The sequence below is a fragment of the Prenolepis imparis genome, unplaced genomic scaffold, assembly GCF_030444845.1.
Source record: "Prenolepis imparis isolate NDT839.2.m4 unplaced genomic scaffold, iyPreImpa1.0 SCAF_1, whole genome shotgun sequence".
Lineage (NCBI taxonomy): Eukaryota > Metazoa > Arthropoda > Insecta > Hymenoptera > Formicidae > Prenolepis > Prenolepis imparis.
Genome location: NW_028141159.1, coordinates 23,785,083 through 23,801,417, shown reverse-complemented (window position 1 = coordinate 23,801,417; position 16,335 = coordinate 23,785,083). Strand labels below are relative to the sequence as shown.

General features: G+C 26.7%; 1 protein-coding gene across 3 annotated transcripts in view; it reads left to right on the top strand.

The window, feature by feature from the left end:
• Nucleotides 1–16,335, top strand: part of LOC145936913 (uncharacterized) — a 111,775-nt gene that overhangs the window by 9,149 nt on the left and 86,291 nt on the right. For 2 of the 3 annotated variants that reach the window (XM_083039594.1, XM_083039577.1), the window contains exon 1: nt 5,699–6,070. The exons of the other annotated variant lie outside the window; for it this stretch is intronic. The gene's annotated coding sequence lies outside the window, so the exon portion shown is untranslated. Of the gene's footprint in view, nt 1–5,698; nt 6,071–16,335 lie in introns of those variants that run through there. 3 annotated transcript variants of the gene reach the window in all.

Genomic DNA, 16,335 nt, shown 5'->3' with positions numbered 1-16,335 from the left:
TATATATATAAATATATATAAGTATGTGTGTGTGTATGTGCGTGTATTTCTTATTTTAATTAACAATACATCTTTTAAAAGAGAAATATTTTTTACAATTATTTATATTGCTATAATTATTTTTTCGTTTAAATATACAAAATATATATTGTTTCAATGAAATTTTCTATCTACCTTGCATTTGTATGTCCTATTTATGCTTTTATCTCTGGTAAATATTTTATTAATGATTCATGATGCTTTCAGGAATATACAGATATGCGAAAGAAAAACAATTCGCGAAAGATAAATTTACGTAAATCGTATTGCACTAAAACGAGACGAAATGTTCAGACATGCATTTTGTTTATACATTTGTTCGCAAATTATTTTCGCATTGATACGTGAAACCTGTTACACTTGTAAAAATACTTGTTTTAGAAAGTTTGTATTAAAATATTATTTTAGCGAACATTTTATATACCTTACGGGGGCGGCGATTAATTAATTAAGCCACCGCGGAATGTTATACAAAATATTATGCAAATTCTCATTAGTTCGAGAATCGTAAAACATCTGCACACTTTTCGTGAAATTATATTTGTTTTTATCATTATATATTATTTATCACAATATTTATTTATGACGTGTGTGTGTGTGTGTAATAAAATAATTACTATTTATTTGTAATTTATTTTGTACAATCATTTTATTACATATTGAATATATTATAAAACTTTTATATTTGTTATTATTTAATTTATAATAAATAATAATTACATTTATTATTTTGGATTTTTTCACATTTTCTTCTATATATAATATTATATTTTATTATATTTTCATATTTATATATAGAGTTATACAGTTTTATGACTTTATCCTAAGTAAATTCTAAGTTGAATTTTTTATTCTTCCTTTATATACGAAGCAAAAAATAAATCAAATGAATTGAGGATTGCGATTTATTCGACATATATTTTGTATATTTCGATTTGCTATGTATGAATCACGTATCTCGGAGATCGCAAAAAGTTGAGTGTCACATAGTGTCTTTACGATATTTTTTTATTTTTTTTGACGACAACAGAAGCCGTCTTTGGTTAAAGTTTTGCGCGTCAGAATACGAGCAATTCGAATTTAATGCCGTTTTTATGCTCGTTCGCTCACTTGATTTTTATCTCAGAATTGCGCCTTCGAGGGATGCGAGCCCCCATGAATTATTTTATTCTACTTTCAAGTCATCTTTTAATGATCTATGCCGAGAATATCTTGTTTTAATCTTCAGTTGTTTATTTAAATAATATTTTCGACATTTTTTAGTATAATTATGTAATACATATACACACAGAAACAAATACATATTATAAAATAAACTGTTTTTATATATCAACTTTTTTTAGATTATTTCTAGAGAAACAAAACATATAAGAGAAAGTATGCTAAATCGTATCCCCTAAGGTAAATATTAAAATTGCAATAAAACTGCGATATGAAAAATCTCGTAATATACTCATTTTTCAATAATCTTACCTTAATAACTTTCTGTGTAGAATAATGAGATAAATCAATTGGTGTAAGAAAAATATAGTCTTATGATTTAAAAAAATTTGTAATTTGCAATTGCACATTTAAAAAGAAATAACTGTATGTTCTTCTTGCACTAATTGATTTATGTCATTATTCTATGCAGAAAATTATTAAGGCAAGATTATTGAAAAATGAACAAATTACGAGATATTTCATATTTTTTGTCAAAATGTGTCAGAATGAAGCATAAAATATCTCGTAATCGTAAAACATTCATTTTTTGATTATTCAACTCTAACAATTTTTTCCGCCAAATATTACGAGGAATCGATTTATGTAAGAAAGTTATAGTGGTTCCGTTCAAAAAAGTGATAATGACCTCGAAATCTTGAAAACATTTCCAAGTGAAATAAGACTATGTTTACAACAAGATGTCTCTCCCTCGAAATCCTACAACTTTTGTATAAAACATTTTTCGATAAAAGCGTTGGTTTTCGAGAAATTTCAACCCGAAAGTTAAAATGGGATGTATAATACATATATATATATATACATATATATGTATAATATACATAATTAAAAAATATTTATTTTTGACATTTTATATGTAACTACTCACAAGTAAACCTACGGAAGTGTCACTCACCGATTTTAATGAAACTTTGCACATTTGTAGAACTATGAAAAATATTCGATACGTATTTCTTTTTATCGGCCAAGGTTCGCTCTGAAGGGTTGAAACGACAAGGGTTGGATTTTATGCACCAGGTGGAATAAGTTGAATATTTCAAGACATTAAATAAGTATAGGGGTTTTTTGGGGTCGCCGAAACTGAATCTGATTAAAGTTAAAATTATGGAAATCAAAATGGCCGACCCAATATGGCCTCCAGGTACATAAAAAAGTGTTCAGTTCGGCCTTGTAGGGTATGTTGTACCAAATATTTTTACCATGTACCAAAGTTTTATGCATGAATGTAACTGCTGATATTCATAGTGCAGCTTACGTTGGTAACATTGTTCCTGCGTAAAATTTCGAAATCAGAATTGTGAGGGGAGGGGGATTTAACCCCCTAAACCCCCCCCTTGGAAATAAAAAAAAAACAGTTTTGCTGAATTTGTTAAAAAAATATAAATAAAGAAAAACAAACATTAAAGAGCTATATCGACGTCGTTGATCCCGGAATAAAAGCTAATCATGAAACCAAAAATATTAAATAAAATAATTTTGCAAAACCCCCCCCATTATCGTCGTCAGGATCCGCTAGTGGAAAGGGTTAATACAATATGATATGCATTTTGTGCAAGATCTGCTGCAACACTGATTTATTAATAATTTGTCACTGCCATCGAATGCATTTAAAACGGCAAAGTGACTGAAAATTGGACTCGGTGGAAAATGTGATGCGTAATACTTTTTTTATGAGCTAAAAAATACGTAAGACTCTTTAGTAAGACTCTCAATGTAAAATATATATTTAAATTTCAACGGGCTAGAAAGAGCCAGACACGATAATGCGTCAGTTTCAAGGAAAAATTAATTTGCATTGAAACTGATTAGTTGTGCCCAGGGCACAAATTTTCCTTGGTACGGTACCAAGTAATTAAATAAATCTCTATTCGAGATTTTTTTTTATTTTTAAAGCGTACACGAGAAAAGTATCGGAGCGAAGTCGTTAAATCACGACCGATATTTTTCTCGTCTACGCTTCTTTAAGGAAGGAGACAGAGAGGTTTTATTAAAAATAAAAAAATCTTGAATTGAGATTTATTTAATTACTCGGTATTACACCAAGGAAAATTTGTGCCCTGTGCACAACTAATTAGTTTCAATGAAAATTAATTTTTCCTTGAAACTGACGAATTACCATCCGCGTCTGGCTCTTTCTAACTTGTGGAAAGATGCAAAGTAAATCAGGGAATGTAATTAAAAAAAAAGCCAGTTTTTCAATTCTCTTAATTTTTTCTATATTTTTTAAGATAAAAATATAATTTACAAAATAAAATTATCTGTTTTCTATTATATTATATTATTTATTTATACATATACATCAGAGAATTGTAACAATAGATATTTATAGATGAAGAATTTGGCCTTAATTATTACATTCAATAATAAATATTATTAAGTTTTATATGCACACACATTATATAATATTTTATAAATATATACATATTTATGTTAATAAACAAGTTTTTCATTAATTCTCTTATATGCTATTTTTTAAAGAATTATTAAAGATATCGATATATAAACTTTTTTTTAATTTTATAGAATAAAAGAGCTCTACTCATACTATGTGTACTAACAAAATAAAATTAAATTAAAAAAAATTTATATTATATATCTTTAACAGTTTCATAGAAAATATAGAATTTAACGGAGTTAATAAAATACCTTGTATATAAATATATACATTTTTAAATTTAATTAAAAAAGAAAACAAGATTTTTAATTTTTTAATTTCCTTAATCGAGCGTAGCATATAATTACGAATTATATCGCATGTATAGGTATATACAGGGTGTACAAAAGTATTGAAACTCCTTAATTTTACGAAAACTACATATTTTTGAAAAAAAACATGTTTCAGATAAAAGAATTTAAAAATATTTATTTATTGAGCTTATCAATTTGGCCTTAAGTGATACATAATTGTTTTAAAAAAAATATGTAATTGGTAGTTACAATTTACATACTTTTTTTTGGAAACAACTATGTGTGTGTGTTTTTTTTACACCAATTGATTTCTTTCATTATTTTGTGCACAAAAATCGAAGTAAAATAATTGAAAAATGAATATTTTACGGGATATTTCATACTTTATGTAAGATTATGACAAATTAAACAAAATATCTCGTAAAATATTCACTTTTTAACCATCCTACTCTTAAAACCTTCATGAATATTAGGAGAAAGCAATTTATGTCAAAAAATAGGATGGTTCCACATTAAAAGATTTCAAAATGATCTTGATCTGATCTTGACAGAGTCACCCAAGGTCAAATTAATATGTCCAGTATAGATAGACCTTTTTAAACCCTACATCTTTTATCTGAAACATTTTTTGCTTTCTCATAAAGAAAGCTTTGCTTTCGTGAAAAAAATTATTTTTCAAATTTTTATGCTAATGTGTTCAGAATGTTCCAAAACATCGAAAAATTATATTTTATTAAAATGTCTCTGTGTGTGTGTGTTTGTGTCTACCGACTTTTTTGAAAAAATTTGAACGTCTCAAGAACTGTTTTAGTTACAGCGCTCCAATTTGGCATACAAGTAAAATAGGACAACAATTTTATTTACATTTGTATAAAAATTCATAGTGTTTTAAATTTTAATGCAATTTTAATTTTTCAAAAAATGTCTGTAGTTGCTTTAATTTCTGTAAATTTTAAGATATCGGGATACATTTTTTTATATAAATAGACTATTATTAAAGGTTGGCTGAATTGAATTTGATGAGGATCGGTGAAAGAGTTCATTTTTTATAAAATTTTGAATTTTTTGAGAAATGTCTGTCGTTGCTCTAACTTCCGTAAATTTTGAGATATTAGACTAACTTTTTTTTACATAAATGGAGTATCATTAAAGAATAATTGATATTGAATTTGGCGTGGATCGGTGAAAGAATTCATTTTTTTATGAAACTTTGAATTTTTAAGAATTTTTAAGTACACTTTTTAACTTTCGCAAATTTTGAGATATTGAGTTAAATTTTTTGCTTGAACGGAGTATTATTAAAGAATAGTTGATATTGAATTTGGCGAGAATCGATTCAGTTTATATGAAATTTTTAATTATTCAAAAAAATGTAAATTTTCGAATTTTACGAAAGAAACATACGAAAAAAACATACAAAAATAAGTACATACATATACATATACGTGACAAAAAATGTTATTTTATGTAAAAAAAGTGTGCAAATTGGAAACTTGCACATTTCTTCCTCACCTCATTCTATTTCGTTCATTAATATCCAATTTGCACACTTTCGAAAATACGTAGTTTTCATAAAATTAAAAAGTTTCAAGACTTTTTGCATACCCTGTATATGGACAGCGCGTGCTATGAGCGTGGTATGACGGGTGGTGGGGGGTGCGTGATACCGCGTAGAATGTGGAGGGGGACGCGCGCGCAGAGACAACCGCGATCCGCGATGACGGAGTAATGTGTACCAGTGTGCAGCGAGCTGCCGTCGCATGAGGATAGTTTGTCGTGTGCGCTCTATCTCGAGACCTGCATAGCCACGTGGTGCTCTCCCATATATTTCCTGCCTTCCATCATCGCTGTATGTACATTATTGCATGATCGCGTGACGCGTTCGGAAACCGGGTCGTGCGTTTCGTTTCGTTGCGATTCAAATTGTCAATTTGTCCGGCGTTACGAGAAGCCCTGTCCTTCGATTTTCCGCGGCGTCGCGACGCCATCGTTCTGTCAAAAATTCGAAGCTCTCATAGATAAGATATCCGTGAGTGTGAGATATATATATTTGTGAGTGTTTATATAAAGTTCTTCTCTATTAAGAGGTCCGGCTGCGACAAAAGGGTGATTGAGAGAAAGGGTATGTATAACGAGTTCGTTTAAGTTAAATCGTTTTTATTCTATTAAATGAAAATATTAAAACATTTCTATACGTAAACAACATTAATCTTATAAGAGATTGAAATGTTAATAACAAATGTATAAAATACAAAAATCTAAATAACAAAATGAATTTATATAAGTTTTATATAAGAAAAAAAGAATTATATAAGAATTTTTATAATACAACAGTATTATATATTGACTAATCAGTATCTTTTATAGTCATATATCAATATTTATTAGCAAATTTATTAGCAAGATTATGCGTTTATTAGCAGATTTATTAGCAAATTGATAAGTATTTTATGTTTGTCGTTGTATTATTTATAAGAAAATGTAGAGGATTTTCACATAGCAGTTTCTATATTATATATAATATATTATATTATATCAAATATATAACATAATATGATGCACTGATTTTTTATTGTCAATTTTTTTTTAAATTAATTATATTATTCTTTATTATCTTTTCTGCATTATATGTATATTATTGGCGTCATTGATGGTATTGCGAAAAATATTTTAATAACTGCAGATATTTTTTTGATTAAACTATTTTTTAATATTCTTTTATCAATATGATTCGAAAAAGTATTATAATTATAATTTTTCTCTGAATATTTTGGCTTTGTGAGCACACGCGTGTGTATATATATAAAATACATAAATAAAAAAAATATTTTGAATAGAACTATTTTTGAATAGAACGAGAGAACTATTGTACAAATATCTCTTTTAAAAAATTACAGTTTTGTAGTACCTTTTATTTGTATTCTATACTAAAATTTTATTTTTATTTTTTTTGTTTTATATTTTATATAAAATAAATATAGATATATGTATAATTTTCAAAAATTATATATATATATGTGTATATATATTATAATTACATATATTGTAAACAATCAATTTGCTTAGAACTTTAAAAAATTAATTAAACAGATATAATAACATAAATTATTTATAATACATTGATAAAAAAATTAATTAATTGAATCTTTCTAGAATTATGAATTAATTAATTTAAAATTTTTTAAATATTGAGATATACATTATGTGTCACATGACAAATTGATAGATTTATTCTTTTTTGCATGAATTCTATGACAGATATACATTGAGGACGCTTAAAAATTAAAAAAACACTAATTTTTTTTATATATACAAAATTAATATACACTGTTTTTTGCATACATATAAATATGAGTTTTATTTTATTTATTTACAAAATATATATCGCGCTCTATATATAGCATGCAATAAATAATTTATGAAAAATACGCAAAGTACAGCGTACATTTATTTTTATATTTTAATTACACAATGAAAGTTTTCTCAAGCATTTTCTCTTCTCTCTCTCTCTCTCTCTCTCTCTCTCTCTCTCTCTCTAAAAATAATTAGATTTTATCTTATTGGCACCATTCTCTTTGAACATATAGTATGTTTTAAGGTTGTCTCTGTTTAAGAATAAAAATTGTATTTGAAAAATTTGTGTGTAAAATAAATTATTTCTTTTAATTTTTATAAATAAACAAGTTTCTCACTTGAATAGACATATAATATATAATTCTAGATCACATATTTATGTCCCCTTCGAAACTCTACAATTTTTATATGGAACATTTTTCTCGAAAAATGTTGCATTTTCAAGATAATTGATCATCTGTATCATTTTAAATGAAACACCTATAATACACCTTATAATATTAAAATAGTTGTTTTTCCTAATTAAAGTTTAGAGAAACACAACTGATCACAATTGTAAATGTTGGATTTAGGAATTAATTAGCTAATTAAGCTCTAATAGAATAATACGATTATAAATAAAGAAATAAAAATAAAATGATAAAACCTACAACTAGACGTAATAATTAAATTATAAGAGAGATTAATATGTAGAGACTAATACAAATAAACTTATATATCAAAAAGTAAAAAACTTATATTAATATAATTATAACATTATTACGAATTGTTGGAACAACATTAAAGGTAAACGCTTATAAATTGGACGTTGCCTAAATTGAAATGAAAAATTCGTATTGCATTGCGAAATTGCTTGTGAGTCTGTTTCAACAATTGCGGTTTATTCTGCGATAAAAACCGCAACCGAATAACGTCAATTTGCCCAAGGATGAAAGCGATAAAAAATATTTATTCTAAAGTTTGTCCGCGGAAATAATAGCGTGAGAAACGCTTAATTGCAAAACTACAGTACGTGTCAAATTACGCGATGCAGTTTTCCTGAACGGAAAATTCCGATACACCGGAAAAACATCGTAGTTTCAGTATTGAATATTTTAATACGTAAAATAATAATTAGATAATATAAAATTTAATATGTATATTAAAGAAAAATTAAACAATTAATATTTAAAATAGAAAAAAGGATGTAAATTTTATTTTTAATTTTTTCAAGTTTATCTATTATATTATAACGCTATTATATGTATACATATATATTATAATGCTATTATATATAATAGTATTTAATAATATATATAAAATAATATATAGTTTAAAACAAATTTTTTTTAGACTGTAATGGCAACTGAAATTATATATCGCGCTATATATGTATATCTGAATTATTTATGTTAATTATATAATAAATAATAACTGCATTTACGCATTTAAGACTTGCGTGAGTAATGTAATGATATAAATTCATTAAAAATGATTGTCTTCGCTGTGTCTTTGAGCTTCTCTCGGCTATCAGATAAAATATAATACAATCTAATAATACATCGTTTATCGTTTTGTTTCGTGATTGCGTAATTCTGAGATTGATAATTGAGGACAAACCGCGTCTCTCGTGGAAGTAGAAAAATAATCCGTGAAAGAGAGTAATCTGAATACAGTCGAAGATATAGGCGAGTACGTGGAAATACGCTTTTAATTAATTCTAGATTAACAATAATTGTTTATGTTATCTGTGTTTGTCGTTTAATTTTAAAAGATCTATACATAAGATTTATAAGAAGAACGTAAGAAGAGAGAGACACTCTTAAATAATGATATATTTTATTTTACATCAAATTTTTTGATTAAACGTATTTGCAGAACGTTTAATACTATTGTCTAATATCTGCACTATAATATTTATTAAATAAAATCTTATAATAAAACGCCTAAAGACGCTTATAGTTCTTAATTATCATTCTTTAACATCCAATATTTTTTTACATTACAAATACTATTTTGTAGTTGCCCACTTTTGTTAAAGAAAGAAATTATGAATTTATGTCGAAGGATGTTATTGAAAGACGACTGATCTCTCTTATGTTAAAAGACATTTATTATTAAAAATTTGTTATTAATTTTGTAAAAGTAACTTAAATTTAAACAAGAGTGTCATTTTTTTCAAAATATGATTGTGTGAATAAATTCGGATGAAAATGAAAAAGAGATGTTTTAGAAATTTCAAGTTTTTATCAAGATTCAAGTGGTGAGCGTAGAATGGGTAGCAAGTGCCTTTGAAAATAGATCTCACATGATCTAGAATAGTTCCAGCTGGCCGAAATCCTGATTTTCGTGTGCATATTTTCTTAACTGAATGTGACAACGCGCGCACTTATAACTTCATCTCTATGCAGTGTTGTTCTTAGATGATTTTAAAATTAGCTAGATAAAGATGATTTTGTTTTAAATATATCTAGATAAAAGGTAAAATTATATTCATCTAAATAACTTCCAGATAATATTATTTTTAAGACCGCTTATGTAAACATAGTTATAAAAGAATATAAATTATAAAAGAGGGATATAAAAATATATTCATATACTTTTATTTATAAATTATCGCCTACTGCTTAAGTTCTATTACTTAAGTATTTTTATGTGATGACTCTAAACCAAATTATCTGAACATTCGTCTAGATAATTTAGTAAAAATAACACTTTTTTTCATCTTAGATGCAGATATAGATAATACATATTTTTATTATTTATATAAAGATGATGCCAAAATTTCATCTAGACGATCAGATATATAATTTTATTTAAATAACAGCAAATACTATCTCTATGTCACGCAGATTTAAATTTGCACCAATGTAAAAATTTTAACCCTACGTACTAACTATACATAATATCAATAGCTACAATACATTTTATCTTAACTGCAATTTTTATATTAATAATAAACATTTTCTCTCTTTGTTCTACCTTTACTGTATGTCTGACTGTTTTCTACTCTAAATATACTGGTAATTCTTTTTTTTAAGTCTTACAATACCAGCTAGAGTTAAAAACAATTAATTTTTTCAAAATGCACATTTGCATCGTGTGAGATTAATAAATAATAGAAGATGTATAACGACATAATATAATATAACTATAAATACAATTAAATATTTAATTTAATAATTTGACTATTGATTTCGTTATCTAATTAATTAAAAAATATAATTATAAGGCATGATATATACGTAAGATAAAGGAAATATATCATATACAATAATAAGGAATATATAATTTTTTAGAACAGAATTATTATAATATAAAATGTATAAAAAAAAAATAAAATAAAGATAATTTTATTTTTTGTCTAGGTAGGGAGAAAGGGGGAGGGAGGGAAGGAGAGAAAGAGAAAAGGAAAAAGAGCGTTTATTCGCCTCAAGCTATAATAAATATAATTCATACTCGGATGCACGCAGAATGCACAACTGAGGTTACAAAAATACAATCGTATTTGTATTTTCCTAAATCGTTGTTGTTTTATATTTAAATTCGCGGTTTATTTCTTAAATAAAATTTTATATTTTTGCATTCAATGTTTTTTTAATATTAATGTACGGCATTATATTATGTATAAAAAATATAAAGATTATTAATATAAATATTATTATTTATATATTATAATATGTGTATAATATAAAGATTAATTAAATATAAAAATATAAATATTATTTGTAATATGTAAGGTCTCTTTCATTTGGAAAAACAAATATATGTATATTCTACATTCAAATATTTACGAAACTTTCGTAAACATTTTATTTATATAGATTGCGCATTCGGATTAGCAGGCATACAATAGAATTCAATCTCTTGTACTTTCTAAATTACTTTTATTTTATATATCTGTGTATTTGCAAAATCGTTTCCTGCAATTAGAATTATATTTCCAATATTTTAATACTCGAATAATTTTCACATTCTCTCCTTTCTGATTAAATGTTTATTATTTTAAATAGACGGTGATTTATGACTCGCAAATTATATAATGAGGAATGCGACTCTCTCAGAGTCGTTGTCCGTTTTATTTTTCTTTTTTTCTCGCATTCCTTGTTTATTTATTTAAACTCTAAAACATAACAATCTTAATCCGAGAGAGAAGTAATTCTTTCGATTTTTTTTAATCTAAGGAAAAATATTTCTTACTTTACTGAAAATAAAATTTTATTTAAATCCTAAATTGAAATTTGATTAGACTTTAATTTGATGTGTCTAATAATTATTTATATATATATATATATAATTATATATACAATATACAATACAAATATACAATATAAATATATAATATGCAATATATATATATATAATTTATTATATATATATATATATAAATATAACAAATAAAATAATTAATAAAATAATTAATAAAATAATTAATAAAATTAATAATAAATAAATAAATAAAAATAAATAAATATTAATATAATAAATAAATGAAAATTGCAAAGATTAAGGTCGATGAGATGGAGAAAGTTGTTGCGCAAATTTACAGGTATTACGCGTGATGTGATTCGCTTGATTGGCATTATGCGATACACGTATCGTCTCGTCGCAGCTCGCCGCGCAATATGTCTCAGTTTGCGACGCGGATAAGACCGCATCTCCTTGATTAGGCTTTATTTCGTCCACCCACGAAGGCACGCAACGGTGCGGATATTAAGATGAACAAGCGTAATACGCGTACGGCGAGATCCGCTAAAGTAGGATCGTATATGTATATTTACGTTTCAAGCTTTCGTTCCGAAGAAGGATACGAAAAGCATACTCAATCGCGAACTTTGGAAATTATTTTTTTTTCTTCCAAAAAATTGATCGTTTTTTAAAAATTAAAGTAAAAACATATAAGATGATTACATTAGTTTACAGCCAAAAATTATTTTAAATCAGACAAAGTGTTTCTTATAGATTTTTGGGTGCCGCAAATCAAATTTCACTAGCACGTCAGATTTCCAAAATAATTGAGGTTTAATTTGTAAAAAATGACTTTTTTGCGATATTTAAGATTTTTTTAAATAAAAAGGGTTAACATTATCTGAAAAGTCTGATCAAATATCATGAATGTATTGTTCATTTCCTATAAAATGCATTTTTTATTTCAATATCTTTTTAATCATGTTAAGAAAGATTAAAGCTGGAAAAAATTATTTTTTCCAAAATTTGTTTTACCATTATTTGTCCCTCTTTAGATCATATAACTTTTGTCTGGAATTTTTTTTCGAAAATGCATTTGTTTCGAAAAATTCAAGGTCGCAATTAAAATGAGATACCTTATATATAAATATACATTTAGTGGAATCTATCACGATAAATTACACTATGTTTGTGTATCGATAGTCCTGAATTACAAATTATGAGTATAATTATGACTTCATCATAAAAGTGGAATATTTGTTTTCTCAGCAAACCTCTGTATTTAAATCCTTCCTAACATGACTAAAAAGTAAGATATCAAAATTATAAAAATGCATTTTATAGCGGATGAACAATACATTCATGACATCTGATCAAAATTTCCAGATAATGATTAACTTTTTTCACAAAAAAATCTCAAATATCGCAAAAAAGCCATTTCTTGCTTTATATTAAATCTCAGTTATTTTGGAATCCTGACGTCCTGGTGAAAATTGGCTTGCAGCATCGTGTTCAGCATCCAAAAATCTATAAGAAACACCTTATCTAGTTTAAAGTAATGAAAAAAAATATTTTTTGTAAACTAATGTTATTATTATTATTATCGTATATAGTTTCGCGTGATTAAACATGCCGCACAATTTTTGAATGCGACCAAAGAGATTGACAAAATAAGAGAGCAGCTTGTGACGTGTCATAGAATTTATAAATCTTTCTCCCGACTCTCCGATTGTTTCTTTGTTTCCACGTTTGTTGTCGTTTTACTGTGCTTCGCTTTTCTTCTTGGAGCGAAATTTTCTCTCCTCTCTCAAGGCAAGCGCAATTTTCCGCGCGAGCAGATGACGCAGATGAAGCGCGATCATCAAGATATAACTCGTGGACTCTTCGAAGAAATACTTAGGCGAAACAGTGTTCGCAACTCTGTGCTCTGCCCCTTTCGTATTGTTGTTGTTTTCGAAGACTTCATCTACGCTGCGCGGTGTAAAATTTTCAAGAAAGGCAAAATTATTTTAACCACTCGAATATAAATATACGGAGAAATAGATATTTAATATAACAATTTTATAATTTATCGCATATTTATTGAAAAAAAAACTAGCGAAAATGTTGCTAAAAACAATAACAAAAAATTACAAAATGTTAAAGAAATAATAAAATAAAACAGTTTAGATTTTTAGATTAATTATTATAAATAAGAATAAAGAATACAAGAACACATATGCTTATATATAATCTTATTAGAAAATATATTTCATTCTTTATTATTATCACTATTTAGATTAGTTAAAAAAAAAAAAACATTTTAAGGCTCCTGGGTGCTCACCGCGGCCATATTGGATTGTGACGTCAGAGTAGGCGAGAAAGCACACGCTGAAAATTCTTAGATGCCATTTTTTAATGAAAAGATATTTCGATTAAACAGCACTTCAGATGGCTTTAGCACACTCTTAAAAACCCCCGAAAACTATCCTTTTCCCTTTATAATCAATCAACATCTGTAAAATGATCGAGATATCAGACTTTGACATGCGGAATGACTGCGCATGTGCAAAGACCAGACGGACTGGGCTTCATAATATTACATTTTACAGCTGTTGATTGATTATAAAGGGGAAAGGATAGTTTTCGGGGTTTTTTAAGAGTGTGCTAAAGCCATCTGAAGTGCTGTTTCATCGAAATATTTTTTTATTTTGAAATGGCATCTAAGAAATTTTAGCGTGTGTTTTCTCGCCTCTGACGTCACGATTTCGACATGGTCGGAAAGGAGCCAGGAGCCTTAAGAACTCTCGATACAAGTCAATCTTATCCAAATTAGAGATTTTTGAAGAGTAAACTGACCAAGTTTTTATCAAATTTTAACAAAATATAGTACCTAATTGTTGAGAAACAAAAATATGTCGGTTTAGGAAATTATCAATTTAGTATCTTTTTTCTAATAATATAATAACTATATATTACAATTATATATTAAGTATTGTTGTTCCGTATTCTTTTTAAGAAGGAAAGGGAGAGAGAGGGGGGGGGAGAATTTAATGATTCATATAGATTTTGTAACAGATTTTATACAAAATCATTGTTTTTTTTTAAATATAAAATGTATTATTTTTACATCACAATTATGCAAAATAAGCGTGGAGTAAATTTTGCAATTGTCTTCCGATAATTTTCAAATATTCGTGATTTTGTTTTGCGTTTTTCCGTGTAATGTTTCTAGGCTACGTATTATACTTGTCACTCTTAAATATGTCAGCGTAGGCGAAATAAGAGACTTAATTAACAAAATGCGGTCGAGTCGAATAAAAAGATAAACTGACAGCAGAAGTTTCTGTTTCTCATGAAATTTTGCGATTGTGTTATATATTTATATTTTTATGTTTAATATGATATTTAATTTATATAATATTTATTTATAATATATATTTTTTTATTTTTACAATATATTATTATTTTACATGGAAAAGATTTCTACATAAAAGATTATTTATATATATTTTTATTTAAACTTTCAAGAGCACATAGAGTAATATTTTTTTGAAAAGCTGAAGGTATTATATTTATTTTTACAATGTCATTATTTTACGTGGAAGATTTTTATAAGATTATTTATATATATATTTTTTATTTAATTTTTTATATATTTAAAATTATTTATACATATATTTATACTTTTTATTAAACTTTCAAGAACTTAGAGCAGCATTTTTTGAAACCTGAAGTATTATTTGGTCGATTCACTTCATGTTGCGACAAACGACTTTAGCAAAAATAAAATGGTTAGAATGGAAGTGAAATAATATATATGTATATAAAAGAAAAGCGTGCAAACAATGGTAGGGGAAGTGCGGAAAATCGTTTAATAACGCTTCACGTCATTGACGCCACAGTAATGCAATTTCTATTGAGCGTAAAATTTACTTTTTCTGCTTTCTTTTATTTTTTTTGTACTAAATGCAATCTTCTCATTTTCTCATTTCAAGTACCTTGTTTTGAGAGAGACAAACTCAAGTTTATATGTGTAAAAAAATATGTGGTTTAATCTTCCTTTATCTTCTATCTTCTTCTTTTTCTTTCTTCTATTCTGCCTGTTTCTTATTCCCTCTCTCTCTCTCTCTCGTTTCTCCTTTTTTCTCATGATTTTAATTATGTCCATCTCATTCAATTATCGTATTATACTTTTTGTATTCTAAAAGGCTTATACTGCAGAGAATAATAAATCCATCTATCTATCTATTTATCATCTTCTCTCTTCTTTTTTTCTTGCTTTTCATAATTCTTTATATGATACATCTATGTGATATATATGTATACACATACATATATATGTATGTATGCGTGTGTGTACGTATGTTTTTTTTTACATTTATCTGAATACTTTAGCAACCCCACATTTTATTAAATTCTTTCTGAAACTGACCTTTAATTAGGCTTTGGCCTTTCGCGAGGCATCGTTTACATAAATTCGTTTACATTTTATTATTCCGCAAGTGATACAAAGACATTTTGAAGATGCTTTGAATGCTTTGTACGAACGATCAATAAATTATTCATAAACAATCGAGCAGACAATATGCATTTTATTTAGTCTCCATCACATTGTCTTCTCCGATCTAGCAATCCTTTGTGCTGCAATTTGTTTATCGAGTGTCTTCGACATCACTATATAGTGCCAATTAGTGTATTGAGCGTTCTCAAAAGAAAGAGAGAGAGAGAGAATCGAGATATCTTCTCTTTATCCTTTTATTCCAAGGAAAATTTTATTCTGGACGCGAAAAGCATTAAAAGGGTTTAAAAATAGGTATGCCGATTTTAGTATTTCTCTTTTTGTTTAAATTTTTTTCTTAGTACTCTGCGTTGATACCACTGCTT